Raw genomic sequence first — 24832 nt, 5'->3', positions numbered from 1 at the left:
GTGAATGTCATCATGACACCACTTGTGAAGAATAGGAACCCGAGATCAAAGTCTTCATATGGACCAAATTCTTCATATGGATCAAAGTCCTCATATGAACTTCATCGTGCTAACCCGTCTGTCTTGCAGGGAAGATCTAAGGATTTAGGATATGCTCATTATTCTTCAAGTCATTATGTTCATAAGTACTCGAAGAATTTCTCTGCTTACTCCTATGCTTACCCTAACCCCTCTTATGTGAAACAAAGTGGATTGGCATCTATGCAACCTTTCTCTTATGGAGCTCGCAGAATGATGAACTCTTTGCCACCCCTTCAGATGTGGGTGGTGAAGAAAAAGAACTAACCTATTATGCAGGGTCAGGTCTCCAGACGAACTTAATTGTCTGAAGAATTTGTTGGAGACCTAAATTTGCTTGAAAGGACACAAGCTAATCATGAAGAAATGAATTTTCATTTCTCATGTCCTCATACTGCTTTATCTGTTCTATTGCTTGATGAAATTGATCTGATGAAATTGATACCATATTCTTCACTGCTGAAGTATATGATTTTGTAAGTTGCACTAATTCATCTGCAGGATGATCAACCCAAAGCCACTGAGTGGGTCCTCGATAGTGGATGTACAAATCACATGACTGGTGACAGGAGCTTATTGATGGACTCAGCTTTATCTCCATCACATCTGAAGCATATCACCTACACTGACAAAGGCAAAAGCAAGGTATTGGGTCTAGGTAAGGTTGCAATCTCAAAGGATCGACATGTGGACAAAGTCATGCTTGTCAAGTCCTTAGGGTTCAACGTCATGTCTGTCTCAATGCTTTGTGATCTTGATATGGTTGTTGTATTTGGCAAGTATCGTTGTGCTGTGGTCATGGAAACTGACAATTGCAAAGTCTTCGAAGGATTTAGGAGAGGATATTTGTATATTGTTTATTTCTCTACAGGACCACAACCTGCTACGTGTCTACTTGCAAAAGCTTCAGAAGGCTGGCTATGGCATCGACGACTTGGTCATGCTGGCATGAGGAATGTGCACACGCTCACGAAGAAGAAGCATGTCATTGGCATCGAGGGTGTCAAATTCCTCACGGAACATTTGTGTGGAGCTTGTGAAGCTGGAAAGATGACCAAGGCTAAGCATCCAGCAAAGACTATCATGACTACTACTCGACCATTTGAATTGCTTCACATGGATCTCTTTGGCCCTACTCACTATAGCACATTTACTAATGCTGCATCTTTATATGGCTTTGTCATTGTTGATGATTATTCTCGATATACATGGGTGCATATCATCGCTTACGAAACTTAAGTGCGGGAAGTCTTCAAACGATTTTCCTCGAGGGCTTCAACCAACTTCGGTGTGAAGATCAAGCGCATCAGAAGTGATAATGGAACTGAGTTCAAGAACACTGGTCTTGATGACTATCTTGATGAACTTGATATTACTCATGAGTTATCTCCTCCTTATACTCCTCAGCAAAATGGCGCCGTGGAGCGCAAGAATAGGACTCTTGTTGAGATGGCCCGCACTATGCTTGATGAGTACAAGACGCCTCCTTGCTTTTGGCCTGAGGCAATTGATACTGCGTGCCACATCATCAACATGGTATATCTTCACAAATTCTTCAAGAATACTGCATGTGAACTCCTCACCGACAAGTATATCTTCACAAATTCTTCAAGAATACTGCATATGAACTCCTCACCGATAAGAAACCCAATGTGAGTTATTTCAAAGTCTTCGGTGCAAAATGTTGGATTAGAGATCCTCATCACAATTCTAAATTTGCACCGAAAGCACATGAAGGTTTTATGCTCGGTTATGGTAAGGACTCGCACACCTACAGAGTCTTCAACACCTACCACCACAAGGTTGTTGAAACTGTAGATGTGCGGTTCGATGAGACTAATGGCTCGCAAAAGAGAGCACCTACCTCCTGTGATAGATAAAATACCTCCTGAGGAATCTATTATGTTCAGGGCTACTGAGGATGTCTTTCCTACCGAAGAATCTGTTGAAGAAGTCATTCCAGAACATGAAGAACGTCATGCTGATGCACATGAGGAAAATGGTGCTGAAGAAAATACTGATCAAACTCCTCAACGACAACCCGCTCATCCTCGCGTTGCAAATGAAGTGCAAATTGAGAAAATCATCAGCGAGATCAACATTCCAGGTCCTCTCACACGGTCAAGAGCTTCACATTTATCTAACTTTTGTGGGCACTTTGCTTTCATCTCTATCACAAAGCCCACTACGGTAGATGAAGCATTTCTAGAGCATGAGTGGATTCAAGCTATGCAAGAGGAATTACATCAATTGGAGCTCAACAACGTCCAAGAACTGGTCAAACGTCCAGATCCTCGCAAGCACAACATCATCGGCACAAAGTGGATCTACCGCAACAAGCAAGATGAAAATGGCCTTGTGGTGAGGAATAAGGCACGGCTTGTAGCTCAAGGCTACACACAGGTTGAAGGATTTGATTTCGATGAAACTTTTGCACCTGTTGCTAGACTTGAAGCTATTCGCATATTACTTGCTTATGCTAACCATCATGATATCATCTTATATCAAATGGATGTGAAAAGTGCATTCCTCGATGGTAAGCTTGAGGAAGAAGTATATGTTGCTTTGCCCCTAGGTTTTGAAGATCCAAAGAATCCTGGCAAAGTCTTCAGACTCAAGAAGGCCCTCTATGGCCTCAAGCAGGCCCCACGGGCGTGCTATGATACTTTGAAGGAATTCCTCATGAAGAAAGGGTTCAAACCCGGTTCACTTGACCCAACTCTTTTCACTAAATCTTATGATGTTGAACTGTTTGTGTGCCAAATTTATGTTGATGATATCATTTTTGGCTGTACTGACCAACGTTACAGTGATGAATTTGCCTATATGATGAGTGAAGAATATCAAATGTCTATGACGGGAGAATTGAAATTCTTCTTATGTCTTCAGATTCGTCAACAGCGCAATGGCATATTCATATCTCAGGAGAAATACCTCAAGGATGTACTAAGGAAATTCGGCATGCAAGATTGCAAAGGAGTCAAAATCCCTATGCCCACAAATGGACATCTATGCACTGATGAAAATGATATTGACTTTGATCAAAAGGTATACTGCTCCATGATTGGTTCTTTATTGTACTTATGTGCATCTAGGCCAGATATTATGCTTAGTGTTTGCATGTGTGCCCGATTTCAAGCTACACCGAAGGAATCACACCACAAGGCTGTGAAGCATATTCTTCGATATCTAGCTCACAAACCAACACTTGGATTATGGTATCCCAAGGGCTCGACTTTTGATCTCATTTGATATTCAGACTCTGACTATGCTGGTGATTGTGTGGACCGCAAATCAACATATGGCACATGCCAATTCCTCGGACGATCCTTGGTCTGTTGGTCCTCGAAGAAACAGAACTGCGTATCACTGTCTACTGCTGAAGCTGAGTACATTGCTGCTGGTTCTTGCTGTGCTCAACTGCTATGGATGAAGCAAACTCTCAAGGACTACGGCGTCAACGTGAAGAATGTGCCACTCTACTATGACAATGAGAGTGCCATCAAGATTGCTCATAACCCAGTTCAGCACTCGAAGAAAAAGCACATTCAGATTCATCATCATTTTCTTCATGATCATGTGTTGAAGGGTGACATCTCTATTGAGCATGTGAAGACTGAAGAACAGCTAGCCGATATCTTCACTAAGTCCTTGGATGAGAAGAGATTTAACAAGTTGCGGTGTGAGCTCAATATCCTAGAATCTTCAAATGTTCTTTAAAAGGACACTCATCCTAATACCTATGCAAAATTGATGACTTAGATGTGCAACACATGAAAAAACGTTTTTCTTCAATCAATGAAGAATAACACTCTAAGTGTGAAGAAATTAATGAAGAATTTGATTCTCAAAACCCTACGACAATTATACGCGGTGTCTGAAATCATCATTCTTATACGGTGGGTCACGCCACCACCAAAAGTTGAAAATCTTCAATTTGAGTTTTTCTCAGCTTTGAAATTCCTCTGTTGTTTTTCAGCTTGCATTGTTTTCACCATTTCCGTCATTTTTCTTCACTGGCTATATATATATATTCTGGTAATATTATCAGAATAACTATTCTCATAACACTTCTGCACTACATGCTCAACGCGAGGGCACTGCACTTTCTTTAGCTAGAGCACTGCATTACAGAGACTAGTGAAGTTCGTGTCGTAAAAAACTGTACGCAGTGTTTTTGGTACTGTTTTTGCTCTAGTTTTTTAACCGTTTATCGAAACGAGGCATATGATATACCGTTGGAAAGCTATGGATTATGCGCAACTTCGCCATGTTGAACACTTTTCGAGATTCCTCACAGTTTAAGAGCAATTTTGAAAATGGTGCGGCCCATGACGAGTGGCAGCGAACGTTTTTTCATGTTTTTTTCTAAACCGCTCGTCGGAATGAAGCAAACATACACCGTTGGATAGATATCGTCGAGGCGCATATTTTTCATAACTATTATTTTCTCTAAGTCGTTACGGTTTAAGAGCAGTTCCAAATTTACTAAATCGCGGAATTCTGTTTTTCAAAAAAATTCAAATTTTCGGTACTGCTTTCGCTCCAGTTTTCTAACCGTTTGTCAAAACAAGACATGTAATATACCGTTGAAAAGCTATGGATGATACGCAACTTTCATATGTTGAAATTTTTTTGAGATCCCTTATGGTTTTAAGTTAATTTTAAAAATCATGCGGCGGACGACGAGTGGCAATGGCCGTTTTTCGCGAAATTTTTACAAACCGCTGATCGAAATGATTCAAATGATATGCCGTTGGAAAGATATCGACAAGGCGCAACTTTTTCATATAGAACACGCTCTCTAATTCCTTACGGTTTAAGAGCAATTCAGAATTTACCGAAACACGGACAATCTGTTTTTCGCGACACCCCAATCGTTCTGTATACTGCATCAGACAGAAAACCGCACTGCTTCGGACTGAAAACCGCACTGCATCAGACAGTCAAGTGCACTACATTTTTTTAATGTATTTTTGTTTCAAATGTAGTGTATTAAAAAGTCCTTCATATTGATCTTCTTTCAAGATCAAAGTGCACCGCATTTGCATGTTTTTTAAATGCTTTTTTAGACCAAAGTGCACCACATTTGCATTTTTTAAAATTCATTTGTGTTTTAAATGAAGTGTACCCAAAAGTTCTTTCGTAGTGGAATTTTTTGCAAGACCAAAGCGCACTGCATTTACATGTTTTAAATGCATTTATCTTTGTAGTGGACTTTTTTACAAGATCAAAGCGCACTGCATTTGCATGTTTTAAATGCATTTTTGTTCTAAATGGTGTACAATTCCTCCAAAAATAATAATAAGTGAACTCCTTTGTTTTGCGAAGTGCACCGCAAAGGTTTTCTTAGTGAGCTGCATCGATTTTAACAAATTATACACCATATCCTTACAAATTTGCAAAAAAAAAATCCTCCAAAAATAATAAAAAGTGAACTCCTCTATATATAATTTTTACAAAGTGAACTCCATTGTTTTGCAAAGTGCACGGCGAAGGTTTTCTTAGTGAGCTGCATCGATTAACAAATTATACACGACGTCCTTACAAAGTGAACTCCTCTATATATGTTTTGCTAACATTTTTATGAACGAGTGGACCGCAAAGACAAGGGCAAGTGAAGCGCAACATTATCAAAAAGTGAACCACATTACTCTTTTTGTTGTTTCCCTAACATTTTTTCGCCTTCACATTGGGCGCAAGTAAACAACATCACTCTCAAAAGTGAAACGTGTTATACCAGGGATCTATCCATATTGTGCTTCTCTAAATGAACCGCATAGGGTTTTCCATCATTTTTTAAGCAGTGGGTTTTTTTCCTGTAATTTTCTATCCAAGGAGTGAATCGCCATTCTTTTTTCCTAAACGAATTGAGCCGTCTTGACCCTGAGTGAACTTCTAGAACAAGGTTTGTTTATAGTGTTAATTCTTTTGTTTCTTAATTCGCCGCACGGGGTCCAAGTGAACTTCATCATTGTTTTTGAATGTTTTTCAAAGTGAAACAGCATGAAAGTGCATTATGTTACAATTTCTCGTTCCTGGAAATTTGCTAAACAGAAGCAACTACATGAAATTGCAACAAAAAAATGCATTGTACAGTTGAACGAACCTCTCACAAAGAAGGAGAGGCTTCACAATACACACAAACTGGCTTTAGCTTTATAAAAAGAAAATCAGGTTTGCCCCGTGTTCAAACAGTAAACGAGCTGCACACGACACCTGGTATCGAACTGCAGAACAGCAGAAGCCAAAAAAATTGCCGGATGCCCATGGATGAACCGCACGAGGGCGCACGGTGCACTGCTCGAGGGATCCAGATGCACTGCAATGGCATTGCCAGAACATCGCAATCAAAATGCACGCTGATTGCAAATAAACTGCAAGCCGGCGTTGCACCGACTGTGCCAGCGGGAGGCGCTGCTAGAACGAGAGGAGGGTGGAGCGGCACAGCATCATGAAGGGCCGATGGAGAAGCCGGCTATGGGGGAGGTATGAGATGCGACCTCTCACCAGAGTCAAGGAGGACCTCCCTGGAAATCCTGTCAATGGCAAGCAGGGGGTACCGTGCAAGGAGGGGTTTGTCAAGCAGGCGGAGGAGCAACACTCCTGTTGAATCGGGTATCAGCTGCTTTCTGAGGTCACCCACGAGAGCAGTTCGCCCACGATCCTCATGTGGTGCAGTCATCCGGGTGTTGGGGGATGCTTGAATCACTCATGCGAGATGGATCGGGTGCAGTCCATTCCGCCCCCCGCCCTCGGCGAACTGCAAGGAGTGGAGGGGAGAGCTGCGTGCACCCACCGGCGGCTCAATAGAGTAGAACGCAGGGACGCACGAGGGGATGTGGAAGAGTTGAGGGGGATTGATTCGAGCTGCATAAAGAACGCCATGGAATTGCACGCTTCCGCGTTGACGCACTACATTTGGAAGAAACCTCCCCGTGGGGAGGAGGAAGCAGGAGGCGTCGATGGGCGGTTGCCGGCACGCACGCTCCGCACTACACGGGCGTACCAGGCGGATTGCATGGGGGCCGGGGATTCGGAGATTGTATAAGCTGGAGTTCAGGATCGTGCGGATCCGTAGAGCATGGGAGGTGGTGAGCCGCACGGCCGCACTTGACGGAGGCGCTGGATCCGGTGCGGGGAAGGCCAGCTGTCGGCTACCTCGAGCACCTCGAACCTCCTCTGGATGCCGGCGCACAGGAGCCTCCGAGGAGAACTGAGATCGCTGGCGAGGGAGAAGGAGCACCGACGGTGGACGGATCTGGGGCCGGGAAGCGACCCGACGAGCCCCCGCCATGCTTCGGGGTGACAGCGACGTGGGGTCCTTACCTGGGCCATGCGGTGGAGGTGGGCTAGTGGCGCATCAGGAGGTGGTTGTGGCGGCGCGGCGGGAGGTGGTGCCCGGGTGGCGCGGTGGGAGGTGGTGGCAGGCGGCACGCTGGGAGAAGGTTGCCGGGCAGCATGGTGGGAGGTGGTGGTCGGCGGCGCGCTGGGAGGTTGCGGACGGGCAGCGAGGTTAGTGGTGGCCGGCGGCGCGCTGGGAGGTTGTGGGGGGTCGGGGGGAGCCGTTGACCAGGGGAGTAGGGGTGGGTTGAGATGGTGGGGATAGGTGGTAGCGAGGTGGGTGGGTGGTTTCTTTTTTATTGCCTGCGTGGTCCGGTTCGGGTATTCTTGCAGTGAAGAAGTGTTATGAGAATAAGGCTACGTGTTATTAGAATAAGATTTTAAGGGGTGTTATTAGAATAGACCCACCCTATATATATATATATGAGTTTATGTCTTCTACAACATTCACTTATTGCTATTTCTTCAAGTTGCTTGTTCTTTTAAGTGAATGTGATCAGACCCTTTCCCCCTCCATGCTAAACTCAACCCAGTCTATTCACAAATTCTTCATATGCGTTCTATTTAAAACTCGTTCAAAATCTTCACCGTGTCCTTGTCAGCTGAAGAAATTGCGAACGGAACTTTAAACTTATCTTATCTGAATTTTCGGCCTTTGCCGCTCAAATCGTTACACATTCCACAATAATACTTATACTATTCACCTACGATCGGACACGATCGTCACCTCTCAGTACGTGGGGGACACATGTCAAGCGAATGAGAAGGGTCGGGGGCATGTTCGTCCTATTTTCTCGGGCGAGCAGTTTTTCACTTCGGCTATAAATACCACTCTCCCTTCCTCACTTCACTTTTACTCCACTCGACCTCACTCCCTTGCTCGAGCTCTCAAACCCTAGCGCCGCCGCTACTTCCATCATCACCGGTGAGGAAGAGCTTCACTGCCTCGACCTCGTCGCCACCGTACTCACGCCGGACGCGGATTTCTTCACTCCGCCTCCGCCGTAGCTGTCTTCCTCGGCCAAGTTAGGGCGTGGAAGATCTGAACCGACGAGCTTTAAATCTACACTTCCCAGTTCGTCGTGTTCTTCGTCCAGGGTAATTAAAAGTTACCTTTACTACCTTGTTGATTCGGATGTTTTTCTTCAAATCTCCAAAAGGTGTTTTTCTTCAAATCCTCACACACCGGACACCTCACATATCATCTGTTCTTGATCTGTTTCTCTAAGCAAATTTTTCTTCAAGATTCCTCAATTGTGTGGATTTTCAAATCTGTATAACTCTGGAACCTAAGTCAAAGAACGCTTAGTGAAATTCCTCAAGATTCATCCGGTCAAATTCTTCAAACTTGTTCTTATTGCAAAATCTTCTGAAAACGTGTATGACCTCTCCAAAATTCCTCGCAACTATACTCTATGCACAGGCACACATGTCCGCTACAAAATCATTAGGTTCTCATCAACTTAATTCATTTGCAGCGTTCCTCGAATAAAAGTTGCATACCTCTTCAGAGAACTCAATCGTTCAAAACCCTCAACTGAAGAGAATGGTAGATGGCAAGAAACCTCAGGAGGGAGGAAAGAAGCTGGAAGTCAACACTGTGTTTGAAATCCCTGAGGATATATACAAGGATTATTGCACTCCTGATGAGGCCACCCATGGAAAGGAAACTAAGAATGAGCGCAAAGTGCACATCCGAAGGATGGAGAGGAGATGGGCACGGGAATGGAGGGAATACAAATATGTTACTCCCAAGCATATGAAGAAATTCGCTCTTAATCCTCCATGCCCAAGACCTCCGTTGGCACCTGGCCAAGTAGCTGATCCCACCAGCCTCAAGCGTGGTGAGGATTATCCTGATGAATGGGCCAAGTGCCAGGCCAAGCTAGCCAGAGTAGCTAAGGAAGCAGTGATGAAATTTAATGAAGACTCTGCTGCTGCTGCCACTATTGAGGCCTCTGCAAACAAGCCAAAGAAGGCCATGCCAAAGAAGCCGGCTCATAAGCCAAGTGCTTCAACCCCAATGCCCTCACGACCAAATTCTTCAGCAATGCCCTCACGGCCAGATTCTTCAAAGCCCTCATGGCCAATTCCTCAAGCCGCACCAGCTCCTCCATAAAAATCCTCAGCACCTGTGCATCTCGCCACGTGCCAAAGGACAACAGCCATCTCTATTGCCTCGGGGGCTTCTGCTAGTTCTTCGGCTGCACCAAATTCATCAACTGGCCCCTCTCTGCTGAAGACAAAGGCCACTGCTAGACGAGGCTCTCGACCAAGTCCTCACAAGAAGCAGGCCGCCTTTCAAGTGTCGTCTGATGAAGACGAAGCTGATGATGAAGAACTTGCTGAAATCATCAGGGACAGGCAACTCAGGGCCGCTAGAGCCAAAGGCACAAGTGTGCCTCTGCTTTTGGATCCAAAATTGATCCTTGATTACATTGATTTCTGGTACAAGGACCCCAACACTCCTATGCCTGACTTCAAGCTGACTCTTGGCCAAAGTCATATGTTAACTCACTTCATTCAGGAAGAAAAATGGAAATTTGAAAAGGCCAGGCAGTTGAAGAAAGCGCGGTACAAAAAGGAGCGCTTCCTGAAGAAAAACGTTGTCTCTATGACAACTGAAGGCCTTGTCACTATTCAATCTGAGATCAAGAAACTCGGTGATGAATTTGACGCATCCCGCGCTGATTGGCTGGGAGCCAAGGTCCGTTTTGTGAAACTAACTGAACAGTTCACTTCCAATGTTGCAGCCCCAACGCAAAAAGAAAATCCTCAAGCCGAATCATCTGCTCAACCTATTGAAGAAAATGCCAGCACCGCTGATGATACTCAGGCTGCTGAAGAAAATGCTAGTACCAGGGCTGATGACTGCATTCCAGCCACTAAAAAAATTGCCAGGGCAACCACTAGTGTTGCGCCTAAAGAAAATGAAGAAGTCAGGGCAACTGCATCAGTTGTGCCTGAAGATCTTGAACCAAATTCATCTGCTCCTCCTGCGCCTACACCATCTCCGATCCTTCCATCTGCATCAGATGTGAAGAAGACCAAGGCTGCAGAGCATGCAGCTGTGAAGAAAAGGAAGGCATCAACTGCATCAGATTCTTCAACTCCGAAGAAAATGAAGCCACTGATCAGCTCATTTGAAAATCCAATTTTCCTGTCTCATCTATGCCATCAAAGGACCTTGTTCCTTTTGATGAAGAATACGTGATCCCGAGCGGATCCGATTAAGACATTCCTTCTTCTGCTTCCTCAGAGCAGTTGGATGAAGAAATTGAAGCGGATGCAATCCCTTCAACCCCAATAGTCTCATCGCCCACGCCTCAGTTCACTGCTGAAGAGGCCGGCGTTGAAGAAATGAATGAAGACGAAGATGTGGACATTGGATGCACAACTCCAGTGTTGAACGACGACTTTTGGGAAAGTCAGCATCCCAATTCTCCTCTATTCACACCCCTACAACAAATTCCTTAGTCCCCTGTCACTACCGAAGTACAAATGGGATCTGAAGAACCTCATGCCACACCATCTGTCCATGAAGAGATTCTAGCCACTAGTGCTGAAGAAAATGTAAATGAAGAATTGAAGTCTCGGGCTGCCACTGAAGAAGAACTTGAAATTCCTCAGCTTGCGGAACCTGAGATCCAGATCCCTGAGGTTGTGATGCAATTGACGGACACTCCTCTCCCCAAGACAAATGATCCCTTCTCAAAGAAAGCAAAAATTCAAGGCTGATGACTTCTTCAGCGAGCATGTATTCTTCACGGACTACAATCCTTATGACTTTGCTCGTCTTAGGAGGAAATGCTTCTGGACTGCTAGCACTACAAAAAATACACTTCCGTGATGATACGTGTTTGTCACAGTAGGTCGCTTTTTTTGTCATGCATGTACATCCATGACAAATTTACGACAGAATCAAGATAGTCATATCTGTGCTGTCATAGAAGTGTTCCATGACATTACCAAAATTATCATCACGGAAGTGTCCACTTCCATGACGATAAATCGTGCGTCACAGAAGTGCTTTCGTCAAGGGTGACCGACACGTGGCATCCACCGTAAGGGAACACCGTTAAACTATCGGGTCGGGTTTTGGATCCGATAACCCGTTAACAGCCCCGACCAATGGGAAATTTCCACGTGTAAAATTCTTATTGGTCGGACGAAACACGTGTCAGCTCGTCAGTGGGTCAGATAGGCGCCTATGATACGTCGACACGTGGCACGGCCCAACAGAGGCCCATTCCTGTGTAAAGGCCGGCCCGTTTAACTTGGTCAAAAGCTGGCGGGCCGGCCCATGGAAAGCCTGTTAACGGCCTGTTCGAATATAGCCCATTTACAGCCCGCTAACCCAAGGCCTGTTACGCCCTATCCGAATTAGGCCCGGTAGCGTCATCTGGGCCATCCAATATGATTCCAGCCCGTTTTCACTTTTGGCCCATCTATGGCCCATGATGTCTTTCGGCCCATATGAGGCCCTATGTAACTCTTGGCCTATTAACGGCCCGTGGTGAAACTGGCCCGTAATGAACAGTGTATCACTTTACACCCGTTAACGGCCCGTGGTGAAACTGGCCCATGATGAACAGTGTATCACTTTATACCCATTAACGGCCCGTTATACCGTTGGGCCGTTTCCAGCCCATGTTATCTTCCGGCCTTCTTCAGAGCCCATTTATTCTTGGGCTCATTTCCAGCATTCATTTACTTACGGCCCTTTACTGTCATTTTCTGCTTGTGGGCAAAATTCAGCCCGTGGTTACAGTCGGCCCGTTTGTGGTCCGTTAATACGTTGGGCCGTTTTCATAGCGTCATCAAATACGGCCTATTAACGATGGCCCGTTATGGTCGGCCCATGAACGGACAATTCCAACTCTAGCCCGTTTACGGCCAGAATGCATCTATTCGGCCCATGTTTGGCCAATCGATCATACGGCCCGTATAAGGCCCATTGATGATACGGCCCGTAGAAGGCCCATTGATGATACGGCCCGTAGAAGGCCCATTGATGATACGGCCCGTAGAAGTCCCATTGTTTCTACGGCCCGTAGAAGGCCCACTGTTTATACGGCCCGTAGAAGGCCCACTGTTTATACGGCCCGTAGAAGGCCCACAGTTTCTATGGCCCGTAGGAGGCCCAGTGTCACTACAGTAAATATTAGCCCATGGTTATTGTGGCCTAGTTTTAAAAAATAGGTTATTGCAGCCACTAGCAAACCGCAGAAAAAGAACTGCACTAACTACAAGCAAACAAATAAACAAGACAACTAGGAAATAAATAAGCAAGCAACTTACACTAGGCTATCACGGCTATTCCACATATTACATCCACTGTGCATCAAAGTTCGCCACCAGTGCAAATATAGGGAACACAGCAGCATATAAACGCCGCAGCAAAACAAGTCCAGAACTGAAACCACTTCAGAAGAGCTCAAGAAACAATATCCTGGGTACCCATAATGCTGGCAAGATGCTTAGCAAGCTTATTAACTTTCTCTTGTTTGGCGCTTAAGTCCTCCAGCGCTTGCTGTTGCACCAGAAAGTATGCATCTGAATTCTGCAGGGACTTCCTCAGTCCTTCGGCTTCCTATCGCATAACATCTGATCAATGTCTTTCAACTTGAAGTTGACACTCAAGAAGCCGAACTGATTCAGGCAACGAGTTCGAAGAGCTGGTGCCAGTAGTGGTAGCCAGTAACTCGGACACTACATCAAGACAGGACTTTGGGGTTGTCTCAATGTCTTCAATATAGTTTTTATCAGCTTTGTTGGAGACCAACAGGGATGTCTCACTATCTTGAACCTTATCTGCATTACTTCCTTTACCATTGCATAACAGGGTACTCTTCTCCAATATTTTATCCGCGTTCTAAAAGAGAAATAAACAAACACATCTTAGGTTTACCAGTTCAGTAGTAAGGTGGACAGGATAACAGCATGAAACAAACATATATCTATGTAGTATGGTCACTGTATGGTCTATATCATTCTAGTTTATGTTGCCAAATCAAGATAGATACAGTTCGAATCATATCTATTTAAGACAAAGCAGCATAGACAGAATATAAGTGTGGGAAACTACACAGCTATAACAACACTTGTAATGTGCATGGCATGAGAACATAACTGTTTATTCAATTGAAACTGAAATCAATATAAAGCAAGTTACAACAGCAAACAGCCAAACACGTTGAAGAAATAGGTTTAAAACATACCTGTTGCGCCATTGGAGTTTCAATTGCATCCTTCAAATTTGAAATTAGTTGGTATCAGTAAATACAGTGATGCAAGAGCAAAGTAGTATGAACCATAGCTACAGAACCTGACCTGAGAACAATTCTTATTTTGCTTTAAGCGTTGACTTCGGGTTCGGAGTGGTGGTCCTCATGATTTGGGCACTGCAGTTGCCTTACGAACTGCTCGTGTTTAGGTGCTCTGTGGTGGAGACGGTGTTGTGTCAACGGGAACTGGGTGTCTATCTGCTGGGGTTGGGGTTAGAAGGGGTGTAGCTGGTTCTCTGTCCAACTGGGTAGGGGTACAATCTGCATGAGTGTGGGTTATGTGTGGTGGGGCTGGTTCTTGGGCAAGTACAACCGTGGTTCTACCTGCATCGACATGTAGCACGATCTTTTCTGAAGACCGTGTTTTTACTCCCACAGATACTGCCATCACTCCCTCCAATTGAAATGGCTGATAAACAAGAAAAGTAATTGAATGTACAGACATTGTAAGATAGACAGGTGGAATGGATAGTAGGGAAGAAAACAGGGCATGAAATAATTCACATTTATGTTGTCTAAGCAAATAGAATAGCAGGACATAATTTCACATATATGATGGCTAATTAAACAGGATAGCGTGACACAATTTCACATGTATGATGGCTAACTAAACAGGATAGAATGACATACTTCAAAATATGATGACTATGTAAACAGGATGACATGATATAACTATACGATGTGTCTATTAAAGTGGTTGGCATGCCATAAATCACAAACATGTCGTCGATGGAAACATGATGGCATGATATAATTCACGGATAGAATGACATAATTTAAATATGATGACTATGTAAACAGGATGAGATGATATAACTATATTATGTCTTTAGAAAATGGGTTGGCATGCCATAATTCAGATATATGCTGTCTATGTAAACATCATAGCATGACATAATTCAAATATATGATTTATATACTAAGGAAGTGAGTAGAGGGCAATCGCATATATGATGTGTCAACTAAGGAGATGGCATTCAATATTGTGTATATGATGTAAAAACTAAGCATTGCAATACAACATATGCATTATATGAGTAATATAACCCTGCCAAGTTTGAGCATACACCTCAGGGGGATAATAGGACTGGTCATCTGCCTCTGAATCCTCCTCTGAAGAGCTATCTATAACCAACAAGATATCTGCTTCAGTAGGTAGCATTGTCTGCTTTGAAGACCTTGTTTTCACTCCAGATTTCTCCATCACCAATTCAAATGCTGATGCACAGGAAGAGCAGTTGAATATACAAACATTGTCGACAAAAGCAATGAGAAATACAAAAAAAGGACGGCATGATATAATTCACATATATGACGCTTGCCTAAACAGCATGGCATTGCATAATTCACATACATAATGCCTTGCAACAAGATAACATTGCATAATTCACATATATAATGTCTTGCAACAAGATGGCACTGCATAATTCACATATATGGTAATTAGACACTAAACAGGTGGCATTCACACAAAGCATGTCTAAACTAAGCAAATGACATAGCAATGCAAGATACCATATGCACGATATGAGCAACATAACCCTGCCAAGTTAGGGCATGCACCTCGGGGGGGGGGGGGAATATGACTGGTCATCTGTCTCTGAATCCTCCTCTGAGGAGCTATCAGTAACCAGCAAGACATGCGCTTCGTCAGATAGCATTGTCTGCTCTGAAGACCTTGTTTCCACTCCAGATTTTTCCATGACCGCGCCAAATGGCTGATGCACAGGAAGAGTAATTGAATGTACTAAAATTGTTGACAAATTTAACACGTAATAAAAAATGATGGCATGATATAATTCACATATAAGATGACTGGCTAACCAGGGTGGCATTGCAAAATTCACATATATGATGCCTGGCTAGACAAGATGGCATTGCATGATTCACATATACGATAAAGAAACTAAACAGACGGCATTGACACAAAGCATGTCTAAACTAAGTGGATGACATCTTTAATGTATACAGTAAGCAATGCAAGGCACCATATGCATGATATTACCAACATCAGCATGCCAAGTTAGAGCAAAGACCTCATGGGGTAAATAGGAGTGGTCTTCTCCTTCTGAATCCCCCTCATAACAGTTATCTTCCTCTTTATTACGATCTGAAATGGGTGGAGGGGGCTGCCTTTGCGCCCACCATGGAACGACGTCTGCATGAAATTTTATTGCCACGCAAGGCTCGTCTCTTTTGCTCTACATGATCAGTTCCATTGTGTACAATAACTGGCATGCATAGGAATAAAACATAGTGAGATTATGTAAGGAGTGCATGCACAAATCCAGAGTGATGGTAGCAAACTGTGGATAGACCCAAAACCAATGATAGCAGGCAGATAATAGCTTTAGTTAAAAAATATAGATAATGTCTCCTTTAATGTTTGTTTGCATCCAACATGAAACTCATAGTAGACGCCGGAGATTAACCAGATAGTAGACAGATAGTACTAATTGCTGCCCCAATATGTACCCCACAACCATTTAAAAACTCAAGTTTCAACATTAGTTTGGAACTGGCTCGGAGTCTAATACGTGAACACGGCGATAATGTAGCATGTCATCATATTAAGCGACGCATAACGTAAGTAGACATGGAAGAGTGCGACCTCTCTTGCGGACCCGTGTAGTCCTCAAGGTCATCTGCTCAGTTGATGATGGTAATGCAGTTGTCGTGGCTGCCGGCGGCGGGGAAGAAGATCTGAGGCGGCGAAAGACAGTCTGGAGAGCGGATCCCTGCTGTGGTGAACCCTTCCATCATTGGAGCAGCTGAGCTGGGGTGGAACACATCGCCGCAGGAGCAGGACAAACCACACAAGGTTTTCTTTGACACATATCTATAACAGAAGTAATTGAGTAAGGGCTTGTTTGAATTTGAGGATTCTAACAATGCAGGGATAGGAAATAGACAGGAATATGATAGGAATGCACGTGCAAAACAGAGAATTTAAAAACACAGGATTTCTGCCAATCTGGGTGTTTGATTCACAACAATTGGAAGATCACAGGATGCAAAAAAGCATGGTGAGATTAAGTCAAACCACAAGAAAATGTACGATTATAATGCTATTATGCTACTATCTCTTAGTCTTGTGCTTGATGAATAGGAATATGAAAAGGAGGAGAAGTGGAAATTAGCATTCCTACGGTTTTTCTTTCAAGGAGACACTAAAGGAACAAATCCTACAGTTTTCCTTTGCTCCATTCCTTTGCACCAAATTCATGAAAAGTAGTACCATAGGAAACTTTCCAATTCCGATGTTTTTCATTCACTTTTCCTTTCAAGCACTGGCGATTCTAGTAGGCAGGCTTGAGCAAGGAAAATCCTACACTAAAAAAATGTTTTTGTGCTACTTCTATTACTTTGGACCCAGGCCACTGGCATACTAGCTCAACTCCCAGGCCCATCGACAAATGCATAGCTGAAACGCGCAGAGATAAATAATGATGGCGTTCAAGAGAGTCCATCACGGATAGCTAAGTTGCCTGGTACCTCACTGCTTGTCATATAGTAGGATAAAATAATCATATTTCCCGTTACTACGAGTGCTCAGTGGACAATATATATAACATGTAGAGTAAAAAGAGATGCAACAAGTTTAGAACCTCTTTGGCGAAGCCATGTCGATCTCAGCATGATTGGGTTGGCCGGTGAGGATGCTCCGGCTGACTTGGCTGTCGGAGGAGGGGAAGAAGATCTTAGGCGTCTGGAGATGGAGCCCGAGGTACTGCTCCACTTTGATGGAGGGTTTCGTCGTTGGAGCAGCTCCGGTGAGTTGTACGACGCCGAGGCTGAAGCAGGACAAGAGAGACAACGAACAACGTTAACCTGAGTGGAATTCTAATAGCATCTCCAATACATGACGTAAAATACATAACCACAAAGTGCTAGATGTAAAATACATCAGCCACTCATCTCTGAACTTAACTGTCGAAACTGAACTTAACTGTCGAAACTGAACTTAACTGTCGAAACTGAACTTAACTGTCGAAACTGAATTTTGCTGTCGAAACTGAACGCACTAGCAAGGTGAGGCTACACGTTGGTCGACTGGCTTTTTCATCTCTGGTCAGTCGATTTTGCAGCCGTTGGATACGAAATCAAGGGCCTGCGGTTCATCTTCAACCTCCACCCCCCTGAGCCGGCCAAACAGCAGCCCCCCGCCGCCCGTGGCCGACGGTGCGCCGCCCCGCCCGCCCCGAAAACACTCCCCACCGCTGGTCCGCCGCCGCCCCGGCCATCCCTCTAGGCCACCCCGTGCCGAGCTTTTTCTCCGACGATCCCCACCCACTGCCTCGCCAACGCCCCGCCACCGTCGGCGACCACCGCCCCCATCCTGAACCCTAAGATAGATAGTGGGGTATCTCTCCGGCGAGCCCCCCTCCCTGCTGCGGCTGGTTCTTCCTTCACCCCGGCGAGCCCCCCCCCCCACCACCTGAAAATCGACTGACCCAAAAGACGATTCAGTCGACTGAAGTGTAGCTAAATCGGAGCAGCATCGCAAGCAAGAGCAAGAGCGAGAGCAGCAGCACGAGCAAGAGCAATACCAAGAGCAAACCAGGCAGGGGACCGAGAGCAAGAGCAGAGCAGCAGCGTGAGCGAGAGCTAAAGCAGCAGCAGGTCCTACTGATGTGGACGTCACCGCCGAGGGAGCGATGCCGTGGAGGAAGTGGCCGGCGACGCCGCCGTGGATGGAGCCGCGCCGTGTCGGCTCGGGACCGAGCGCCGGCAGCACCGTGAGATCGAATCAACAAGAAAATGAGGCAATTAGTGTACAACCTCTTTGGTGGCGCCGATTAGGCCGCAGCTTCATCCAAGGAAACGGTGATGATGATGCTCTTCCGGTGCTGCAGGTGAAGACGGCGGTGTGGGAATGGAGGTGGCGCAAAAGACGAGGGGAACATCGGGGCAGCTCCTTGGAGGTGGAGGACGGGGTGGCTGAACCGGCGGGATGATGAGATCGATGACGGATCCTCATCCAGTACGGTGGATGAGGGACGTCGAGGTGTTGCTGTGGACCACGTCATCGGGGAAGAGGCTCCGGCTGGGTGGCAGACGAAGCAGAGTGTGGGGTTTCGTCACGGGTTTTCGCGGCCTCGGTGTACGAATGGGTGGGAGGATGGGATGGCAGTGGGGAACCATGGCTTAGAGACGCGCTTGTCCGAAATGTGGGGTAAGTTACGAAAGTACCCCCACCGATTTGAGGCGGTTCTTTCGGTTCAGGGGTACCACGGGCATTTCCCGTGTCTGGATTTCACAGGAGGTGGGAGTTTTCGCGCGCGTTGTAATTTCGGAATAGCAAGGCGCGGGTTGACATGGAGGGAGTTGTCGGAGCACAACGAGACAAAGATATATCTTAAATATTTCGGGCTAACAAGACGCGGGTTGAAGAGGCGGGAGTTTCGCAGCACGATAGACAGAGACACTAGCTTGAATTTTCGGCATAACAAGGCGCGGCTTGAAATTTCGGAAGAACAAGCTTAATGTGTACCCAAAAAAAGACAATTTGCACCTCAACACGCACAACACACACACAAACACCATTTAGACTAGAGTAAGGTACACGTGCATTGCACGCATGAGATTTGGCAACCAAATTAAGAATAAATACCACATTATAGCATGCAAGCTTTGAGTCATATATGCATGATGTAGATGTTCGTTTAATTCTTATAGTTCATTTCATTCAAAATCATCTAGTTTCTATAAGAAAGCTAATCTATTTTAAGATTCATGGAATTGTGCGTCGTAAGACATAAAGTAAAAACAAATAATGGCAAATCATGTAGAAAAACATTTGGGCAATTCTGATTCGGAAGATTCTAGAACAAATAAGAAGTGCTTGTGTTTTGATGTTTGTTCATTAAAAATGCTTAAGTTCAACCATGGATTCTTCTAGATTATACATGTGGCGAAATCTGGTGGAATCTAGATGATATCCAACGGCCAGTAGTGCTCAAATTTGCCATCTTTGGACCATCGGATTCGCCTCATCCAACGACCATCTTTCAAAGTTAAAGTTACCCGCACACAATATAAAAAATATAATATATATAGGGGTATAGATATAGATATGTGATGCAAAAGCCGCCCATCATCTCCAATTAGAATAGTGTGTCCATGGACGGATGCGACGTGGCCAAATGATGTGTGCCATTGGTATCTCAAATTCAAATCAGTCTGACCTTGTTCAATGTGTATACATTACAACATGCTCGTTTCCAAACCACACCGCGCAGATCTCCGTTATATTCATGCATGCATGGGTTTCAAACATCAGGATCTCTTATTCAAATATTTGAATTCAACTTTACATTGATTGTGACCTCACCTATTCAGCTATTCTTTTACACCCACATAGTAGTCTTCTCTTTATAATTGTACCACTAAGTTTCTCTCGTGCATGCATGCACACACACTAGCAGTCGGCATTATCCATCGCACGCATGCAATCTTTTTCTTCAGGTCGGTCTCCCATGAAGGCACACACCAACACACATCCCCCTCTCCATCATATCGGGCATTCTTTATCTCTCACGCGTGCATGCGCAACGATCGATGTTCCTCTATGTATGTGTGTATATAGCTAGGTCTTTCATAGTTTTCCACACAAATCGATCAATCGATATATCCAATGAGGTCTCACCCTCTTTCCCACGTCCACATCGATCAATCTATATCTATCTATATAGGATTAACATATATAGCTAATACACCCACATTAATTATGTATCCAACGTCCCCCTCTCATCATCCATGCCTTCCTCTTCATCTCTCAGATGCGTGCACAATGGCGAAGACAGGGGGCAGTAAGGGCCCTGCCCCCCTCCCCCCTAACATCACTATATATCAAGGCTAATATGAATGTGATCATTAGACAATTACTGCTAAAAATGGTTTAAGTTCATGAATTGACCCTCCTCGTAAAGGATTAGCAATGCTTGGCCCCCTAGCTCATTTATTTTTCATGGCTCCGCCACTGCGCGCATCAACGCACGTGTTCGCCCCCTCTCTCTAAATATCGATCTCCACTTGTGCATTCCTTCATAGTCTCCTTCCACTCGGCCCCTCGCACCATCTTCTAGCCCACCCACCGGATTTTGCCACATGTACAATCTAGAAGACTCCATAGTTGAACTTAAGCATAATGCACAAACCTCAAAACAACAGTGGTTCTCTTTTGTTCTAGATTCTTCCGTATCATAACTGCCCAAACTTTTTTTCTAGTTGAATTGCCATTATTTGTTTTTACTTTATGCTTTACAACGCACAATTCCATGAATCATAAAATATATTAAGGGCTTCTTTGATTCAAAGGATTCTCAAAGGAATTTTGGAGGATTCTAATCATTAGGAATTTTTCCTATCTTGGTTGTTTGATTCGCAGGATTGTAAACCATAGGAATTTTTCCATATGATTCATTTGCACTAGATTTCATAGGAAACATCCCATCCACTCAAACCTCTTTGAAAGAATTCTGCGTTTTTTCTATGCACAATCAAACACTCGTACAATCCTGTAGAATTCAAGATGACATTCCACTATAATCCCATGTTTTTCCTATTCCCGCGTTCTTAGCTTTTTATAAAAATTAATTGATTTTGAATGAGATGAACTATAAGAATTAAACGAAGGGCTACATCAGGCATATATGACTCAGAGCTTACATGCTATAGTGTGGTATTTATTCATAATTTGGTTGCAAAATCTGATGCGTGCAATGCACGTGTACCTTACTAGTATTTCGAGTTTGTGCAAAACACATAAATTAGAATACCAATGGCACGCTACACAGTGTCTCTCTTACAGTTCATGAAGCCATGTGGCACATATGTAGGTGTTGTCGCGACCTCCTTGCGTGGATTGATCACAGTGACGTGCTGCTGGTTCCAGAAGAATGTACTCGTCCTCCCTGAGCCATACTGGCGGTACATGCACGAAGCGAAGATGTGCACGCACGACATGCACGCACTCATTCCTCGCACGCACACGTGGGTACACGGGCGGATGCAATTTTGTACCAAGATCCGCCCCCATGTGATAATTTGATGCGTGTAAAGTCGTTCACTTCATTGATGGTCGATTAATACATCGCATGCAAATTAAGTGGATGTGAGGGCGGAAGAAAGACATTATTACTCCACTGCGCGCATGCGAGTAGTTAAATCGTGGGTTTCTAGTAGTACTTCCATTGGTCTCCTTCGTATTTTGTGCTAATTTCTGACAGTAACATACTACTCAATATTTACGCATTTGAGCAGTGTAGTACTTGAAATTTATGTTCCGCTAAACTCATCGGGAGCCGTTTTGGGCCTCGAAACCAAAACCATCAATTAATCTTTACCTTGTTCCCATCACATTCAAAAGCCTGCTCACACCTACTAGTAGTACGTACCAAACCTGAACGTGTTCCCACTATGCAGGTATTAGTACTAGTGCTAGTACTTAGGTTATAAAAAGGGGAACTGCCTAACCGAAAATCACTCTACCTTTCCTCCTCATAAGTGCTTCTTCTTCGTCCGTCGTTGCCATGGCCGGTGAGCGGAGCTCTAGGTCGAGAACTACTCGTAACAAGGGAGCGGCAACCAAGGCTGCGGAAAAAAAGAGGGCTCGCCGCCACGCAGAGACCTCGAAAGATCTCTCACGGGCAGGCGATGGCTCCCAGGAGCGCCCTAGCCGCGGAGGCGAAAATGCCGAGCCGGCGGAGCTGGAGTCGTTATCCCTCGACGGCATGCCTGATCAGCTCAATAAGCAGAAGGAGTTCATCCAAGGCTTGATGGAGTTGCTGAAGGAGAGCCTCGACGACATGCCCGCTGAGCTCAATCAGCAGGGGGAGTTGACCGCCGGCTTGGTGATGCTACTGAAGAAGAGCATTGCCTCGGAGAAGAAGGCGACCGGCGAAATCCTGTGACTTCGGGAGGACAATGCGAAGCTCTGCCACGAGATCGACCTGTTGAAGGAGAATAACGCCGGCTGGAAGAAGCTGCATGAGAATAGTAGTTCCTCGATGAAGATGCTGCAGGCCCTCGCCATGGAACAGAAGGAAGAGTTGGCGAAGCTCCGCATCGAGCACGCGGCTGCTGTCAAGGTACGTAATATGGCCGTGGAACAGATGATGAAGGCTCGCGTCGAGAAATGCCACGTCATGGACACAATAATGAAGATGGCGGAGGAGATGCGCAAGGAGATGGAGGTCGTGCAGGCGATGAAGAAGCAGTTACGACTCCGCGGCGAATTAGATCATTTGGGGTGATAATCTTCCTTCTTCTTTTGCTCCTGTGTTTCATATTTTGCTTCGGGTGTTTCGCCGCACGTGTCACATTCTCTGCGGGGCATGAATAGAACAATGTTTTTTTGAGGGAATGAATAGAACAATGCTAACAATGAGATGACTAGCAAATTAGATCATTTTTATCGCCATATGGCACTGGGCTGCCGTGTTTCGTGCTCCTCCGTCGCAGTACTACTCCAGTGGAAAACTTGAGTATACCGCACGGTTCTTTGCTCCTCCTCGATCAGGTCGTCGGTCCATTTATACGAGCAGTCAAATCACAAGGCCCCGCCTTCCAGCAGTAATGAGCCGTCAAATCACAAAGGCCCTCGCATCTCGTGAAACCGACCAAGCTAGACTGCCCCGCCCTCTAGCCTTTTAAAAAATGTATACTTTTGTACCAGCAGTAGTATCGATGGATTGCGCCATGGAGCAAAACTTGAAATTAAAAAAAAGGTGGTACATATAGAGAGCGCTCGTCGCCAAATTATGCATATAGTACTATTAAAAAGGCTAGTCACAATAATGGTGTCCAGCACAACCCACCCCTCAAATAAAACTAAGAGGGTGCTTGGGTACGTTTTAGTCCCATGGCTAAAAGTAGTGGGACTAAAACATGCTAGCCTCACCCATGCTTGGATCCAAATACTAAAAAGGCTAAAATCAAGTTAATGAGCATTTATTATCCTCCAAACCCTCCAATCCAGAACTCGTCTGTGTTAAAGGAGAGGAGTTAAATGAGTAGAGAGAGGACTAATCCACATTTTAGTAGGGGTACCCCTAACTATAAAAATTTAGTCTCAAGACTAGTTTTAGCCCCTCTTTAGTCAGGGGTGCTTGGAACTTTAGCCTCTTAAAGAGACTATTTTTAGTCAGACTAAAATAAGTCCCTTGGATCCAAGCACCCTCTAAGCATCCTGGAATTCTTTGACAAAACTAAGCACCCTGAAATTCTTTGACAACTAAACTGCTGGCTATATGATGTTGGCCATATATATTGTACGTATATAATGTGAAGAAATGAGTGGTAGTACTATACCAACTAAAAGATGAAATGTAAGAAATACTAGTATGTACGTACTGAAGAGTTAAAGTAACAAGAAGAAACATAACATAGTTCTGTTGGGGGCTCAGCACAACACACCCCTCAAATTAAATTAAGCACACCTGAAATTAAACTTTGCAACTATTCCGGTAGACACTGCATTAGAACCACCATGAGCAACGACACTTCCACCTTACTCGGATTCCTCGTCCACGTCCTCGACTTCGTCCTTGTCCCTCTTCCTCTTGGCCGATACTTCTTTGCTTGAACCGCACACTTGGCTGTTGCTCTTCATCCAACCCTTGTAGATATTGAAGCAAAGGTATCCATCCATTGCAGCGTACTGGATGTGGTCTATATCTAGTACATTCCGCTGCCATGCATGACGATGAAACGTGTATGGAGGTTTCACCAGTTTACCGTATGAAGGATGAACCATGGCTCCTGCCAGGGTCAGCATCGAAGGCTGACGAGAGGGCACCAGCCGATTCTTTTGGAGGTCGAAGGGGTTGCCTACAACGAGGCCTATCCGACCCAGGATTTCTTTGTCGTTACCAAAGTCTACAGTAACGAATTTGACTAGGTTGCTCCCGAGGAAGTCCTTAAAATTCTGGCACTCAATGTCGGCATGGCATATGTGGTAGACCAAGCATAAGTCATGCACGCAAACCTAGATCACGGCGGGCTTCTTCCTCTCTTCGTCCTTTAGATCCTTCTCTCGTCCCAGGACTGTGGTGTACTAACATCTAGCCCAGCGACCCACTCATCATCTGAGTTTTCGAACATGCATCTGAAGCGAGAAA

Source organism: Triticum urartu, chromosome 6, assembly GCF_003073215.2.
Source record: "Triticum urartu cultivar G1812 chromosome 6, Tu2.1, whole genome shotgun sequence".
NCBI lineage: Eukaryota > Viridiplantae > Streptophyta > Magnoliopsida > Poales > Poaceae > Triticum > Triticum urartu.
Note: the sequence above shows the minus strand (reverse complement) of the source record.